At 43.7% G+C, this 15979-nt stretch overlaps 2 protein-coding genes across 2 annotated transcripts in view; both read right to left on the bottom strand.

Moving 5' to 3' along the window:
• Positions 1 to 15979, bottom strand: part of LOC119453871 (zinc finger protein 675-like) — a 2199134-nt gene that overhangs the window by 196154 nt on the left and 1987001 nt on the right. The gene's annotated exons all lie outside the window — the stretch shown is intronic.
• Positions 1 to 15979, bottom strand: part of LOC119454549 (gastrula zinc finger protein XlCGF57.1-like) — a 1708166-nt gene that overhangs the window by 69067 nt on the left and 1623120 nt on the right. The window lies entirely within an intron of this gene.

Genomic DNA, 15979 nt, shown 5'->3' with positions numbered 1-15979 from the left:
TTTTTTTTTTTACAATGAGCGTGCGGTGTATATTACACGCTTGCATGTTTTTATCCTACATTTTTCCATTGTGGGAGTGTACGACAGCGTAAGCTTCTGGGATGGTTATGCCATATTAAAATTATTGAGCTGCTTCATGCATACTCTTTTTCGTATTGTCTTTCAAAAAAAAAATGTCTATGGGATTATTGTGTGGTGGGTGTAAGTGTATTTGTAGATAGGCTGTAGCATGCATTGCCAAACACGCTTACATTGGCATATTCCCATATGCAATTTAAGAAAAAATAAAGTTACGTCTTTTTTTAGATCTTGCAAGAGCCACTCAGTCCTCAATGGACGAAAGCCAAATGAATAATATACACGGTCTATGTTAAGTGGAACTGAAATAAAAAAGGCATTTGCTCAGGTTTTCATCAGTAAACTGTATTAGTGATGCTGTAATCCAAGATAAGACTGCCTTCGTCCCCCGTAATAAATTCCCATTTGAAAGAGTTTTTACATAGCTGAAGTGCATTCTCATCTTAAGTTCTAGCCATGAACAGCGACTTTACTTTAGTGTGTTGCATATCGCAAGCTTGCGCCATTTTAGTTCTTATTTTAAATTGCGGCCATACTGAATTCGAACAACGATGCTTCAACGGTTTTGTGAGTGTGAATGGAAGCAGCGATAGGCACGAAATACAACATTTTCCGGCGCAGTCACTATTTTGTTCTGATCGAGGGGTAGCACGTGGCCTAACGCTTTTATTATTTTATGCTTAGATGAACGGCTCGACCGGACGAAACAAATTGTGTGCACGAGCGTAACTTGAGTGTACTTTGAGTGCTGCCCGATCAATCCAGGTTAACGCCATTCACACCGTGCACAAGGATATTTCATATTAGTGAAGCATTAAATTTGTTATACTTATCCATTATTCTGAAATAACGAATTTCCTTCAAGATTTGAGTTTTCCTCACTCCATTATGAAGGAAAATTTAGAGGAGGCAGAGCAATGTCAAGCCGCCGGCGCCACTAAGCTGGGACCGCTGACCGCGGTGCCATCTATTGGCTCGCAGCAGAGCTACTTCGTGCGCCCGCATGCTGCCGAACATAATCTGGACGCACACGCACACGCAGTGTCAACACCTAAATGTTCTTACACCGTGCACCTTCCACATTGCTGCCTTCCGTGGCTGGCACATCAGTGGTAGCCCCTTCGTGACCATCACTGATGTTTCCGCCACTGAGTTGCAGCTTATACCTGTCCTCACTTCGTCACCAGCCCCATTCGCCGTGCTTGCATAGAAGCGTTCGCCATTGTTTTGCAGAATCGCGCACCTCAGCTTCATTTCCACGTTGGCTAGCTTTTCTACCTCCTTACTCTGCTTCTGTTTACTCTTGAGTTCCTTTTCTCTCTTAAGATATCCGCTTAGCTAGCTTATCCTTCTCCTGCTCTAGACGGTCAAGCCGCGAACCTAGCACACACACCGTAGAGATAAGATGCCCTGTTTGCTTCGTGTACTGACTCAAATCGTGTTTCTTCAAAAGCGTAACAGCACTCGCTCTCAGAACAATGCACGCGGGGGTCCTCCTAGCACCAAACATCATCTCGTACTAACGAGGGGCAGTAAAGAGTAACCCTACTTGTGGGATAAATTATTCGTTACCCACTTATATCTAAGCAAAAAGCCTCAGAAACTGAAAAGCATGAGAATTAATTTATAGAGAGCACTCGACTAACTTAACACTTCTAAAAACAAAGGAGCGAAATATCAAATAAAAGACTTATTGCTTTGGCACGCTACGGCTGTGCTGAGAAGGCTCCTCCACTCGGCACGTCTGTTCCCTTCAGCGCTCACTCGAGAGAGAGAGTGGTGCCGAAAGGAACAGACACTTTGGATAGGCTGCGTCATTTAGTGGCGATGCCGTAAACACACGTGGCCTCCGAGATGAGACGTGTGGCGTGCTGGTGCCTGCGGACGCTGCTAATTGCTCCGTCGCATGCCGCACAATCAGTTGCACATACAAGTTGGCGAGACGTTCATTGAAGAGTGGCAAATGCCCAGTGCATTCACGGTGCAGCTTGCTAAAACGCTGGCGTGAAAGAGATTTGTGGGCTACTAAGCACAGTTAAAAACACTGCGACTTTATTTCAGTGGTTGCAAGAGACTCAACTACGGATGAGTATTTTACTGCACACACAACTTTTGTAGGCTTAACATAAGAGACAGGAAGAGAGTGGTGTGGATGACAAAGCAAATGGGGATAGCTGATATTCTAGTTGACATTAAGTCGAAGAAATGGAGCTGGGCAGGCCATGTAATGCGTAGGATGGATAACCGGTGGACCATTAGGGTTACAGAATGCATATACCAAGAGAAGGGAAGCGCAGTTGAGGACGGCAGAAAACTAGGTGGGGTGATGATGTTAGGAAATTTGAAGGCGCAAGTTGGAATCGGCTAGGGCAAGACGCGTAATTGGAGATCACAGAGAGATGCCTTCGTCCTGCAGTGGACATAAATAGGCTGATGGTGATGATGGCTACTGCAATATGTGTAGTAAATTGATTAACAGAAATGCCTCTGGAACCTTCGACATAGCTAGCTATCCTCAACTATGTCTTAACATAATTAAACAATTTCTGACCAATTATTATATTTCTTTCTACAATGTGTACCTACATGACTGGTATCACGGTGTTGTAAGCGTCATGTGTGACCTCAGATCAATGGTCTCAAATCGTTTCGTTGTTTTGAAAACACAATAAATCAACTTGTCGGATTATGCTGAAGCATGCTATGAATTACCTCAGCAGCTCAACATATCAGAGTATACGTATAACACTTGTGCACGCTTGCAGATTCCCAGTTCAGATTTTACTTATTACATAAAGGACACCTACATGGATCAACTGTGTGTTCTATGAGTTTATAAGTTACAAAAAAGCTTTGAAAGAACAACCTGCACTGAAATGGTCACTTGCGCTTTTGTTGGTGCAGGTGCCGAAGTATGAAGGCTTACGTGGCACCAAAATGGTTGCGTGGAAGCACAGGTAATCCTTTAGTGTAACCTTACCAAAAAAGCTAAGAAGACTGCTTCATGCTCACACGTTTATTTATTCCAAGTAGATACACAGTTGTCCGGTAGAGAGATCGAAACTAGGGGTATGCAAACAGCAATTTTAGAGACTGAATCAGCTACGAATCGAATAGTCTGAGAAGTGAATCATACATCAAATACATTTCAAATCGTTTTAGAAAAAATTAAATGCCAGTTTTAAAATTGCTACAAAAACAATGTGCACATCCTAGTATTAACTTTAGCAAGCTTCTGTCATTGCATGGCACGTTATGAAGCATTGTTTATTAAAAGCACAAACTGAGCATTAGGAACAAATTAAAAGTTTGTTCGCATACACAGGACTCTTCGGAGAGCACAAATGATCGCTGTATAGGCGGGAAAGTTGGCCTCATCAAAAACCTATACAGCCTCCTCTACTACGCTAGTTCCAGTATTTTATGCCTATTCTTTGCCCAAGGGGATGAAGTTTATCGAATTTTTGTTCCAGTTTGATGTTTGATTGTGCCCATTTAACATTTTAAATAGTAGAAGGTTATTTGAAAAATATATGTATTTACGAAGTGCCGATTTGAAAGTTTTGAATATTCGCGCACCCTTAATCAAAACACCACTAATTCTTGGAGTTCATTATTTTTAAAATTAGTCCTGTGCACCAATTTTGTTGTTCGGGAACTCTCCTATAAAAGACAGGTACAAACACAAACCGTGACAAACTTTTTGTGCTGAAAAAGAAAAAAATGGCCCATTGACTTACCTCCTATACAATCATGTTTTATACACTGCAAGTGTTATTATATGTTTGAGTCGTATTGTAATTCCCGCAAATATTTCTAGAGATATATGTCGCATTAGTGCTTATTGAAAGCCAATACAATAGTTGAAAAATACGTAGGATTGCAATAGGTATGGGGAACCTGCCATTTGACAAAATACTTAAATTACTCATGTGTATCAGGTATAACAAGCGCATTCAGTGTTAATATTGAATCTTCAACAGCATTCACTCACTGTCTCAAGAAGCCCCCAATACTAATATCACAACATAGCATGCTGCCATGCGAGTATTAAAATAGCAACCAACGGCAAAGAATACTCATTAAACACAGGCATTTATTTGGTGCTCTGATGAAACAGACCAGGGGCAAGTGAACTCTTTAAGCGATCAATTTCTGTAAACCAGTACCTATCTGTCAAAAAAAAAAGGCATGAACATCAAAGAGTCTTCAGGGTAACCCATACATAAGCAGAACCTAGAGGCAACGAATACATGGGCCGAACAGAATGAGTTTATGTAAGAAAAGCAATACCTAAAGAATTAGTCACCCAGATGTAGAAAAAATTCACAAGTGGTAGAGCCACGAAAAGTAATATCACACATTCTGAAGCGGACACATAGTGACAATGCAAATACAGACAAGCCTCAAAACAACGAACGTGAATTTGCGAAACCCGCAATGTAATAAAATATTTTTTGTCACCCTATCTTACCTCCCCTGAAAATCCTGTAGCTTTTCTTAGCGATTTACCAAGCAAATTTATCGGAAGGTTTCGATTGAACAAGATTTTTCGCAATTTCAAGCACGTACTTAAAGCCTATAAGATGCCTATCAAACTATCAAAATATTGGCCTAGCTAGTCATCCATTGCCCACGTCCTTCGGCATTAAAAGCTTTAGCAGCAAAAAACAGCATCAAACGAGTGAGATAATTAGGTTCCCCGAAGCGCATGCACAGGACATGAGCAGGGTAAGGTGCTTTGATGTTCCGGCTAGTTCCACTCAGGGTAGCGACAGCATTTGCCCAAGCCCGTGCTACACTGCCGCGACATTGTGTCATAGGTGCTGAAGTGGTCATATATGTAGGTGCATTTGTCAGTGTGGCGCTGTCGTGTTCCCTGGCGTTTGTATTTTCCACTGAGACACAAACGTGATTTTTACTTTTCAAGCACGTCACACAAGATGAAAGGTGTGCGATAGCATTATAGCAAGAAACACTCCATCATGTGCAGTAGTTACACAACATTATGCACTTGCGCAATATTTAACGACAACAATGTATTGTATTTTACAATGACCTGGAACATAGAAAAAATTGGTTAAGAGCCTTGTTCCTGTAAGAACTTATGTCTTAAATTTATGTCTTTGTGTAAAACGGTGTTCAAGAAATTTTCTGAGGGACTAAATCATTATACAATGCAAAGAGAAGCCTGCTTCTGATTCATCCGGACATCCTCCTCGCTCGCAGGTTAAATATAGCAAACTGACTGTTTTCAAATACGTATATAGCAGTCTCCAAAAACTGGGCATGTTGCAAGTAGCGCAAGCTGACATTTGTTGGGGTGGGAACTGCCCAGAGCTTTCTCCACAATGCGAGCGTGTATGGCAAATCCTGCATGTTGTGCGCTACAGCGCGTCTCGAGGAAGCACAAGACAATCCTCGCTGCCCAAGCAGGGTATACGTAGTAAAGAAAAGCATTACTTACATGGCCACTCTATTAAGCATCAAAAGTTAGCTGCAGCTGTAGTTTTGTTGAACTTTCCAGCGTGCAGACAAAATACCCGCTTTCATTCAAAAGTGGGAGGGCAAATGGCATAATTTGCCCCCCTATTTTTGACAGTGGAGGGGCCAGTACCCTGCCCCCCTCCCCCCGGTAAATACGCTCATACATGCCTGTACTGATTTATGGGCAGCTGCTTAGCGAAACTTAAAGCAAACGTGTTTTCCAGCTAAATATTTAAGCACTATACTTCGCTCAAGCACAGAAAATATCCACAAGCCAGACACATGGCCTTACACTAGATATCTGTAACGACAATGGTATTTTATCAGTGTTAAAAGGCGATACATCATGCCTTGCTTTTTCTGTTCAGTAGTGCTGTGCGACTATTCGATATTTCGAATACTCTATTGAAATCGGTTAGTGCTTAATTCGATTAGAAAGACACATTTACTATTCTAAATATCTGAATCCCCAAGAATGGCAGCTCTGGGTTCTTTAGGTCAGCTTTGCTGCACTAGAGCCGTGTCATGCGGCTATGAACCCAAGCTGTATTGTGGGGAAGCATGTTTGGCGTGCAATGAAGCATATCATATCAAAAGTAAAAAGGGGGCCCTCTCACAGGACCCCTGCTGGTGCTTATGACTACCTGACACTATCAGCTTAAGGGTACGGCCACGCTAGCGGCAAAAACGTGCGGCAACGTGTCATGCCGCGAGCTGCAATAGCGGCAGGAATCGGGGGTTTAGCGGCGTGCCGCGCGAAACGTGTTCGAGACCCATTTCTGCGTCGGCAAATGCCGTGTGCTGCGACATGAATGACCAACCAAGAGCATCGAGGCTGACGTCACGGAGCCATGGCAACCGGACCGCCGCCACTCGGCGCCAGCTTTCCAATCAACGATCGTCGTCTCTCGTGGTTACGTGGAGGGATTTGTGGACGCTGTCGAATCGTGCCCTTTCCGCTCACTGTGATTGAGCGTTCCGAGAGCGCGCGAGATCTTATCGCGCTGCCGCGCGGTGAGACGCGCTTGCCACAGTGGCCTCGCGGCAAGGAGCTGATGCGCGGCAACTTGCCGCCCGCGACATGACGCGCGCGTTTTTTGCCGGTAGCGTGGCAGTACCCTAAGTAGCCACAATGTGCTGTGATTTCATGCATCTGGACAATGCCAGCTGCCAGGTGGGAACCTCTGCGTTTGCTACTAATCTGGCTAAGTGTCTGAAAACAAAGTCCACATAGTACAGATCTGACCAAATAGCAAGTCTGAATATGTTTTTAATTAAATTAAATTATGGGGTTTTATGTGCCGAAACCACGATATGATTATGAGGCACGCCGTAGTGGGGGACTCCGGAAATTTGGACCACCTGGGGTTCTTTAACGTGCACCTAAATCTAAGTACACAGGTGTTTTTGCATTTCGGCCCTATTGAAATGCGGCCGCCGTGGCCGGGATTCAATCCTGCGACCTTGTGCTCAGCAGCCCAACACCATAGCCACTGAGCAACCACGGCGGGTCTGAATATAAACAGACCCTCGTTTTAATATAGTAGAGTACCACCAGGATGCTTGAATGGGAAACTGGATTAAAAACCTGGCTTTAGTAGAAGCAAGAAAAATTTTACCAAGAAACCCAGATATGACCTCAACACCAAAAGCTTCTGAAGAAGCTCCTTCCACATCAGCACTGCCGAAAAACTGTTAAAGGGCCCCTCACTAGGCCACATAGCAAATTTTGATTATAAGCTGAAACATGTTACGTGCCCTCAGGGAGCGTTCAACCACAAGATTTTTTCAAAATGGTTCATTAATAGCCGAGATAGAAATAGTTCAATGCCGCGAATCCATGATTTCAGGAGGTGAGCGTCACCGCCAACATAGAAACTCTTCCACTTGTCTCCGTCTAGCCTCTGCAAGCGAAATTCCTTCCCTGCATTCGCCCATACCGGAGCTGGATGATCGCGTGACGCCTGCGTCACAGGTCCGCCTTTTTTTTCTCACTTTGTTGCTGCGTGGCGGCGCACTTCCGCTGACAGTATCGCGCGCGAGTTGTTGCGTTTGCCTCGTTTTGCGCAACAAACTATTTTGTGTGCTTTGCGCGAGAACACCTGACTAGCGGTATAAGTCAGACGCACGCAGATCACAGAGCACGATCGCGTGTTGGAACACGGTAGAAAATTATATCGGTTCGCTCACTGCGCCCGCGACTGCACGACACTGGAACAAGCAGACGAAACGGAAGTACATCTCGCTTGCTACGGTACAAAGTAAAAAAAAGACACGCAGACATTCGGTTTGTAGGTTTTCTTATTTTTTCTAAACTTTATTTCGTCTATTCAAGCAACAGATCAAACAAATAACTGCTGCTGGATTAAATAATTCTAAATGCCACGTGCCTTTCTGAGCAACGTCACAGCACGTAGCCGCACTTCCGTGATATATGTCAACTCTCCGGCTGGGGGCGCAGCACCCGCGAGGAGAAGGGCAAACGGCGTTTGGCTTCAAATTAGCAGTAAAAAATTATTTTCTAGATCGCATCAAACCGTGCAACAAAGGGATCAAATAAAATATTGAACACTTTTCAAATAATGAACAGTCACTTACACAAGTACTAATGTAGAACAGTGATCAGATCCGAGTTCTCATAATGTTAGCAGCTTTCTGTCATTACACTGCATGCTACGAAACATTGTTTATTAAAAGCACAGAGAACTAGAAAACAGACAAACAGCTTGTTCACACACACAGGGTTCTTTGGAAAGAGGAAATTGATCAGAGTCGAGAAAGCCCGACTCTTTCAACAGCATAGCCTATTCCACTACGTACGTTCACGTTTAGAAATAACCCATTGCTTTAGAGTTACTGTGTCATAACTCTCAAGAAATCCTATGATTTGTTTCACAACGCGTTTTTCAAAAAACGTTCATACATAACAAGATAGTCATAAGATGGTATATATATAATGCATTCAGATCACCAATTTGTCAAGTTTATATCACCATGTGTTCACCAGTTCTGGATATAAATCCGCGAGAAATGAAAGATGAAAAATCTAATGATAGGCATAAAAATGTCATAGCTTATTTTAGATTGTTTACTAATTGACCCTGCCCAGATGTTCTGTGTAATGTAATTGGCCTTACAATGTTGATAACCTCTAATGAATTGATTTCTTGATATAGAAATGTTATATTGATAAGCTGGGAGCTTCGATATGCATTCGTTATAGCCAATGCCAGGTAGACGGTGCATGACTGTGATTTCGCCAGAACATTGACAGTGCTGAAAAATTGCACCAAGCTTTATCTGGATCTAGCTCTTAACTGACAAGAAGGTTACAATATTACTTTCATCTATATATACAATATAATAATCTTTATGCCCTAGCAATACAGCATAGACTGCTCATAGCACAAGTCGCCAGAATTGCAAATATCCACACTAACCCCAGAAAATTTTTCTACGGCTGTAGAAGTGCAAAACATGTAGACCAAGCTGCCGTGCGTATATTAAAATCGAAGCATGCGACTGGGTGTTTGCATCTGTTTAATTTTATGAACATTGAAAGGTTTATGTCCGGGTAACCGCAGTCTTTGCATGCAGCTACCAAGTAAAGCAAAACAAAAAAATGTGACAGAGGAAAGTAAGTCGCAGACTAAATTTTCAGACCTGCTCGGTTAGTCTAATTTTCCCCAGCACCGCCATGAACTCCACGGAACTAATGTAGAACAGTGATGAAATTTTCGGACACCGTACAGTATCGCGTACCATTTCTCGCACTGATTCGAGTGCACGCTATATCAAGAACATGGCGACTGCCAACCAAGCTACCGCCACTCGAGTGTTGCCTGCGCCATTCGCGCCCTCCCTCTTGTTGTCAGGTGGCTTCTCCGCATTCCAAGTGCCGTACAGTCACTGTGACGTGTTGCAATGATTTGGAACAAAACCACAACTTTGGTCGAAGACTCCTATTGAGGCACGCTAGTTAGGCCTAGAGCACTGCACGGGCCGATTATTTCAGCCAGGGCCTGGGCCCGTTTTTACATTGGGCTGCTCGCCCGAGCCTGACCAAAACTTTTATGGCAAGACCTGGGCCCGGCCCAGGCCAAGAAATATTCGTTACGCCCGGCCCGCCACCCCTTTACCTTAGGCCCGACTCCGGCTCGAAACCGGCCAGAGACCGAAAAAGACATGTTTTTCAGAGTTGAGACGCATGAGGATAACACGCTCCAAGTTACATGCATACCACCAGAAAGTCCGAGCCCGGCCCGAGCCCGTGAAAAAAACTGCCCTACCCAGCCCAGGCTTTCGGATAAGACCGAGCCCGTGCAGTGCTCTAGTTAGGCCTAGCTGGCAAGGGCGTCAGGCCATCGCGGGAAGGTTGCCCTTCATATGTTCGTACCCGTAGACGATGAGATAAAAGATTCAGCATGCGATTGTGCGCACAGGCTAAACTTACAGCAGTGCATGCAAACCGGTTTTTGGTTTCTCAGGCGATCAGCCGCGGCAACAACTGCTTACGCCTACCAAGTTTCTATGTGTGCGTACTGGTAGGAACGGCGGAAGCTGGCATGTGAACATAAAGCCTGAAAGCTTTGAACTAAATTTGTAGAACACTGCTTAAACTGACAGCAGTCAAGGTAGTGCTCAATCACTGATGAGCAATCAAGCAAAGTGTTCTCCGTCACCTAGGCAAACCCCGCGCGCCCGCATCATGCTGCCACTGCTGTTATTTTTTTTAAGTTCTTTGTTCGTTCGCACGGCGTCTTCTCTTCCGCATTGTCCTCGTTGCTTTCCCATTGGCTGTGCGCCTCGTTGAAAAGCAGGCTCGCTATCGTGCTTGTCCGCGGAAACTGCATTATAACCAGTATTTCGTCTCGCGCCGCTGCACTGTAAGCGGTACGTATATATGTACATGGAGTTCTATGGGAGGGACGACGGCAGTCCGAAAAGACCGAATTATAGCCGGTTCTGCACTGTAAGCAGTTAAGTAATAAGTGGTCTAAGCTGTAGGTTATAAAGACATACCACCTTCGTGGCCACGGCGTCAGCAACACCAGCCAACACTTCTAGGGCTAACCTTGTACACATAGAAAGAAGGGGGAGGGTGCTTTAATTGCCCAAAGGGCTAACTAATTAAACAAAACCTTACTAAGTAAAGCACTACACAGATAACGTGGAAGAAGTGACCAACCCCGTGGCGTATTATCCTTTCATTCCCTTTTCCTCATTATTTCTTCAATCAACACAATGATTTTGCTCTATGCTTTCGCCGGATTCGCTGTCTATTGACTACACATGCACGTAACTTCAAATGGGCAGCAGTATATTTGGAGATCACCAATACAGTTGAGTGAGGCATCTAATTTTTAGAATTTATTATGACTTGGTACATTATCACACATTCAGTCTTTTGAAGGCATATCAAATCAAATGAAATGAAATTTTATTTCAACATACAACTGATGTCAGGAACGTGGACAAAAAGCCAGCAAGACTTCACATGGTCCATGTTTTACAGGCAGCAACAAAGGATGCACACTGCTTAACACAAGAGGATAGAAAAAAAAAAGGATTTCCACACTAATAACTTCAAAAATATTCTCGGGATGAGTACGAGGAAATGTTAGAAAAAAGTAAAATAATTCTGAGAAATACAGCTAGTCATCAATACATTCCAAAAAGCTCATACAAAAGTCATAAAAATGCAGCACTATTACATAAATTTTATAGGACACAATATATATGAAATATTTCATAGAGCAGCATCTATTGAAGGAATCATACAAGATGGATGAGCATTTATTTGTTGTGCCTTTACAGGAAGGAATATCACATGAACATGGCCACTGTAATGCACCACAATCTCTGCTAAAAATGCCCCTACAACCGCCTAGATTTGGTAGGAACATTTGTGGGAACGGGCTTGTCAGTCCCACATTTAAAGGCGCCTTGAAACGCACCATGGAAAGCTTGTCGAGTGGCAGCACTGATGTGTGTGCTTCACAGAGAGATGCTATTGTTTGTTATTGGTTAAAAATATAATGTGCAATTTACGATTGGCCGATATTGCGAGTACAGTAGAACCTCATTGATACAACCTTGTTTTGTACAGTTTCCCGAAGCCAACATTCGCAATCAAGGACACAAAAGTCACCCGATACGTTTGTGGTTCCTTTTTACCAATTAAAGGGTCCCTCAAACGATTTGGGCAAATTCTATACACACGTATGGTACAGCGACAGTAAAACATTTGCGCCACAATTTAAGTGAAGCGTCTCATATTTAGAGAACCACGGACGATTATAAGTTACCCTCCTCCCCTCTAGCCATGCTTTTTCACTTCAACACGTTTGCCGAGCAACTGGGGCTAAGCTCCGCCTTCACTGGTTCTGCATTGTGATGTGATGACGTGATGTCTGCTTTCAGTGACTTGGAGCCTGCATGCAAAGCCTCTACAACCTAAATGCTAGCTGCCTGGCTGTCGATTCCCAGCGAGAGCTATCCAAGAAGTGTGCATTGTGAGCGTTTCCTTGAAGTGCCAAGCATGTCCAGTATTGTGGTAAACGCAGGTGAGCTGGGTATTTTGACGGATAAGCAGAGACGTAAACATGAGCGACCTGCACAGAGCAGCCACCTGGTGGTGCAGTGCTCAACCTGCCAAACACAGAGCTAACATTGCTGTAACCAAGTGTAAAACATTTTAAACATTTAAAAAGATTTGTTCTTGATTATGCTGCGGCCGATAATTTACACCAGCAGCAAAGTAAAACATAAGTCAAGCTGCGATAGGCTGTCGCAGTTTGACACGTCGCCAATGATTTGCAGCCCAAAATGCAACACAGGCTATTTATATACGTTGCAAAAAGAAACCTCGAGACCAACACAGAGCAAGCTGTAACACAAGCAGACGACACTTGCTGTGTGCTGGAAATACTTGAGTGCAGCGAGAAATTCTCGTGTATTCTCTTTCTGTTACTTCTTTTTATAGAAAAAAGTTAACCAACATTCCAACTATTACAAACAACATCTGTACAGCATAAAGCTGGAAAAATTATGAACGACGGAAAGTGAGTAGTCAATCGGATGGCTTGCTCGACTGATGTCACGCACGCCTGTTACATAGATGGTGACAGGGAGGCTGAAAGCTCAGGGGACGGGTGCCGCTGCAATCGGTAGCAATGCACATTTTTATATACTGAATCAAATGCTGTCCTATTCGATACGGCGTTACAATCGAATAGTCACTATTCGTAAATACGAATATTTTTTGAACAGTTTTTGAATATTTTAAAATGTCCACTGGGTGCAATCAAACATACAATTGGAGCAAAAGTACAATACTTTCATTCCCGCGGGCATAACATACGTATAAAACTTGAGAACCTATGCAGTGCAACAGGCTATGCTACAGGGATCACTCTAACTTTTTTGAAAGTCCTGTATATACAAACAAACTGCTTAATTGTTTCTCGGTTCGTGCATTTTGATAAACACTTGAGAATCCACAATGTCACGACAGAAAGATGCTAAGCGTATGACTATGTAACTTGACTAGGTATGTGAATACCGTTTACATCAATTGCGAAAATGTCTCTTTATTATTCGAAACCTATTTGAAAATAATTCAATCTTTGATTCGCTTGTGGCATTATTCGCTTCGTACTGACATGCATACTTCTTATCCTTTTCTTGGGGACTGCATTTCCCAGCTAACAACTTAAGTCGTCACTCAGGACAAGACGTGCCTGCGTGATGTAGAACTTACACGAATGTTCTCCTTGATTCTATGTGTCGTGTATGTCCTCGCCGAACCTTGTGTAATCAGACTGAATGCATGACATGAATTGTGTCGTAGTTTCTGAAACCATGCGGGCACCACGATGACAATGGGACGTTCCATGAGTGAGGCAATAAAAGCCGACAAGCTTGACCCACTGATCAGATTTCCGACGGTTCGCTGACTGTGCTCGCTGCAACCATTGTGCTTTTAGTTAGCCTGTTTTTCTGGGCACAGGTTAGCCCAACAAAGAGTTGTTTCGCGATTCACAGTTTTGCTACTGTGTTCTTCATTGTCACCAATATGTGACAGTATTCAATTCGGTCTCAAAAATTGGTATTGCACACCCCTACTTATAATAAATTATGTGCTTTCCGAGGAGCGCTTGAATGTCTCACTTAATAATCAGAAGGACCTGCCCTAACAACTCAGTATGTTTCTGAAAAAATTGGCAAATCGTTGCAGGGTTCCTTTCATTTGTTCCCAGAAATTAAGATCTTTCGCCACCAGCGTTCGTACATTGCCAAACAGCGAATGCTTCTTCTGTCGCCTTGTTAAATGTGTGAACAAGGTCCTACTGTACTGCAATAAAAGCTATGGCATTACATTTTATAACCATCTCAAGTATCGCACAGCCATTGGCAAGGTGTACTAATTGTGAAAATCACACATCTCATGCCGAGCACTTTGGCATGACAACGGCCGCCTTGCAGAAGCTGTTGCAACTATAAAAGGCCATGGCCTCCCAGATTACACAGTGCGCGGCCAGATCAGGGAGGTAATGGGTTCACGATAAACAGGCAGAGCAGGCTTGGCAACCGTGGCGCACCGACTTCTGCTAACGCCCAGCTGCTATTGTCGTAACCACAGGGCTTCATGGCACAGTGAAATGTGGCATTTAGAGCACCTACAACTCCAGTGCAGGTTTAGCTCACGTTTCACTTTGCTTGTATTTGAATTTTTTATGAGCGATAACATGGGTTTGTGGGGTCAATTTTCATTTCTCTTGCTCTTTGTTTATGACTTGCCAAAAATAGATCTAGAGCAAATGACAGAGAAAAAGCATTCCAGGGCCCCTTTAACTCTTTCAGGGTCCATGACGTACATGTACGTCCTCCGCGAACACCTTCAAAATGGTCAATGACGTACATGTACGTCGTCATTTGCACATTTAAAAAGCACGCCTCTTTCGATCATTTCTTTCACTTGGCATGTGCTGCCACTCGACGGGAACACGTGGAATTTTTTACTTGCGCCAACGCCTCTCCAGGGTTTATCATCTTTTTTTTTATGGCAATGGTGCGCCGGCTATCATCTGCGCATCCGGGCGTGCATGCGCAGTGGCAGCAAATTACGGTTTGCTCCTGCGGTGACTCTCGCTTGTTGCACGCGCTAAACTGATGGCTATCTGGTTTCGAATCTCTCAAAGGGTGACCGCTTGTTACTCGATCGTTTATCGCTCACTGCAGCGCGATTACACCTGTTCCCGGGCAGGCACGTATATAACAAACGATACTGCTGTTTTTCGGTTTCCTTTTTTGGAGACCACAAAAGCTGTATCGCAGCTTGTTGGCTTCTCACTTGTTTCAGTTTCCAGACGTGCACACAAACATCTTTCAGTGCGTTACCTTCTTATTCATAAATAAACACTGTGTATTTACAACACAAATTATTCTTCGTCACTTTACGGTCACTCTAAAAAAAAATTACGACCACTTTTTTTTCGAAATAGTTTCTTTCGAAGATAACCTATTTCGAAGAATTTAAATCAGCAAGAAAAAAAATCGACCCTCAAACGATTAAGAGCATATGGGACACTTGAGCTACCTGAGGCAACAGAACACCAGCAGCATGCTACACACCTGTAGATTCCCAATTCAAACTCTAGTTCAACATGGCTGTGGACCTACTGTACAGTATCATGGTGCTGTGTTTTCTTATTTATGTTCAAGCACCAAGCCTGCACAAAGGACTTGCAGCAGATGGTGCAATGGTTTGGTCGGAGACCAGTGTGAATGCACAGGTGTTTCTCCATGCTACATTCATGTGAGAAACTTAACCTACTCCACAGTATCATGGTGATGTTTTTCTTATGTCTGCTCAAGTAACAAGTCCGCGCAAAGGACTTGGAGCAGACAGTACAACGGTGTGGGCGGTCATCTGTATGAATGTTCAGGTGTTCCGCCAGGCCACTTTTTCGTGTGAATCTCCGAGTGCATGAAGGGCACTGAAATGGCTTCTCGTCTGTGTGGGTGCTTAGGTGTTTCTTCAAGCTGCACTTATGCGAGAAGCTCTCAGCGCATGAAGGGCACTGAAATAGTTTTTCACTAGTGGGTGCGCAGGTGGATTTTGAGGTTGCCACTTTGTGAGAAGCCCTGACGGCATGAAGGGCACTTAAATGGCTTCTCACCTGTGTGGATGCGCAGGTGTTTCTTAACCATGGACCTTTGTGTGAAGCTCTTAGTGCATAAAGGGCATTGAAATTGCGTCTTGTCTACGTGCATTTTCAGGTGTTCCTTCATGCTGGAGTTACGTGAGAAGCTTTGAGGGCATAAAGGACACTGCAATGGCTTCTCGCCTGTGTGGGTGCGCAGATGTTCCTTCATGATGGCCTTACGCAAGAAGCTTTTAGGGCATGAA

This window comes from Dermacentor silvarum, chromosome 5 (assembly GCF_013339745.2).
Source record: "Dermacentor silvarum isolate Dsil-2018 chromosome 5, BIME_Dsil_1.4, whole genome shotgun sequence".
In the NCBI taxonomy this organism is placed as follows: Eukaryota; Metazoa; Arthropoda; class Arachnida; order Ixodida; family Ixodidae; genus Dermacentor; species Dermacentor silvarum.
Note: the sequence above shows the minus strand (reverse complement) of the source record. Positions and strands in the feature narration are given on the sequence as shown.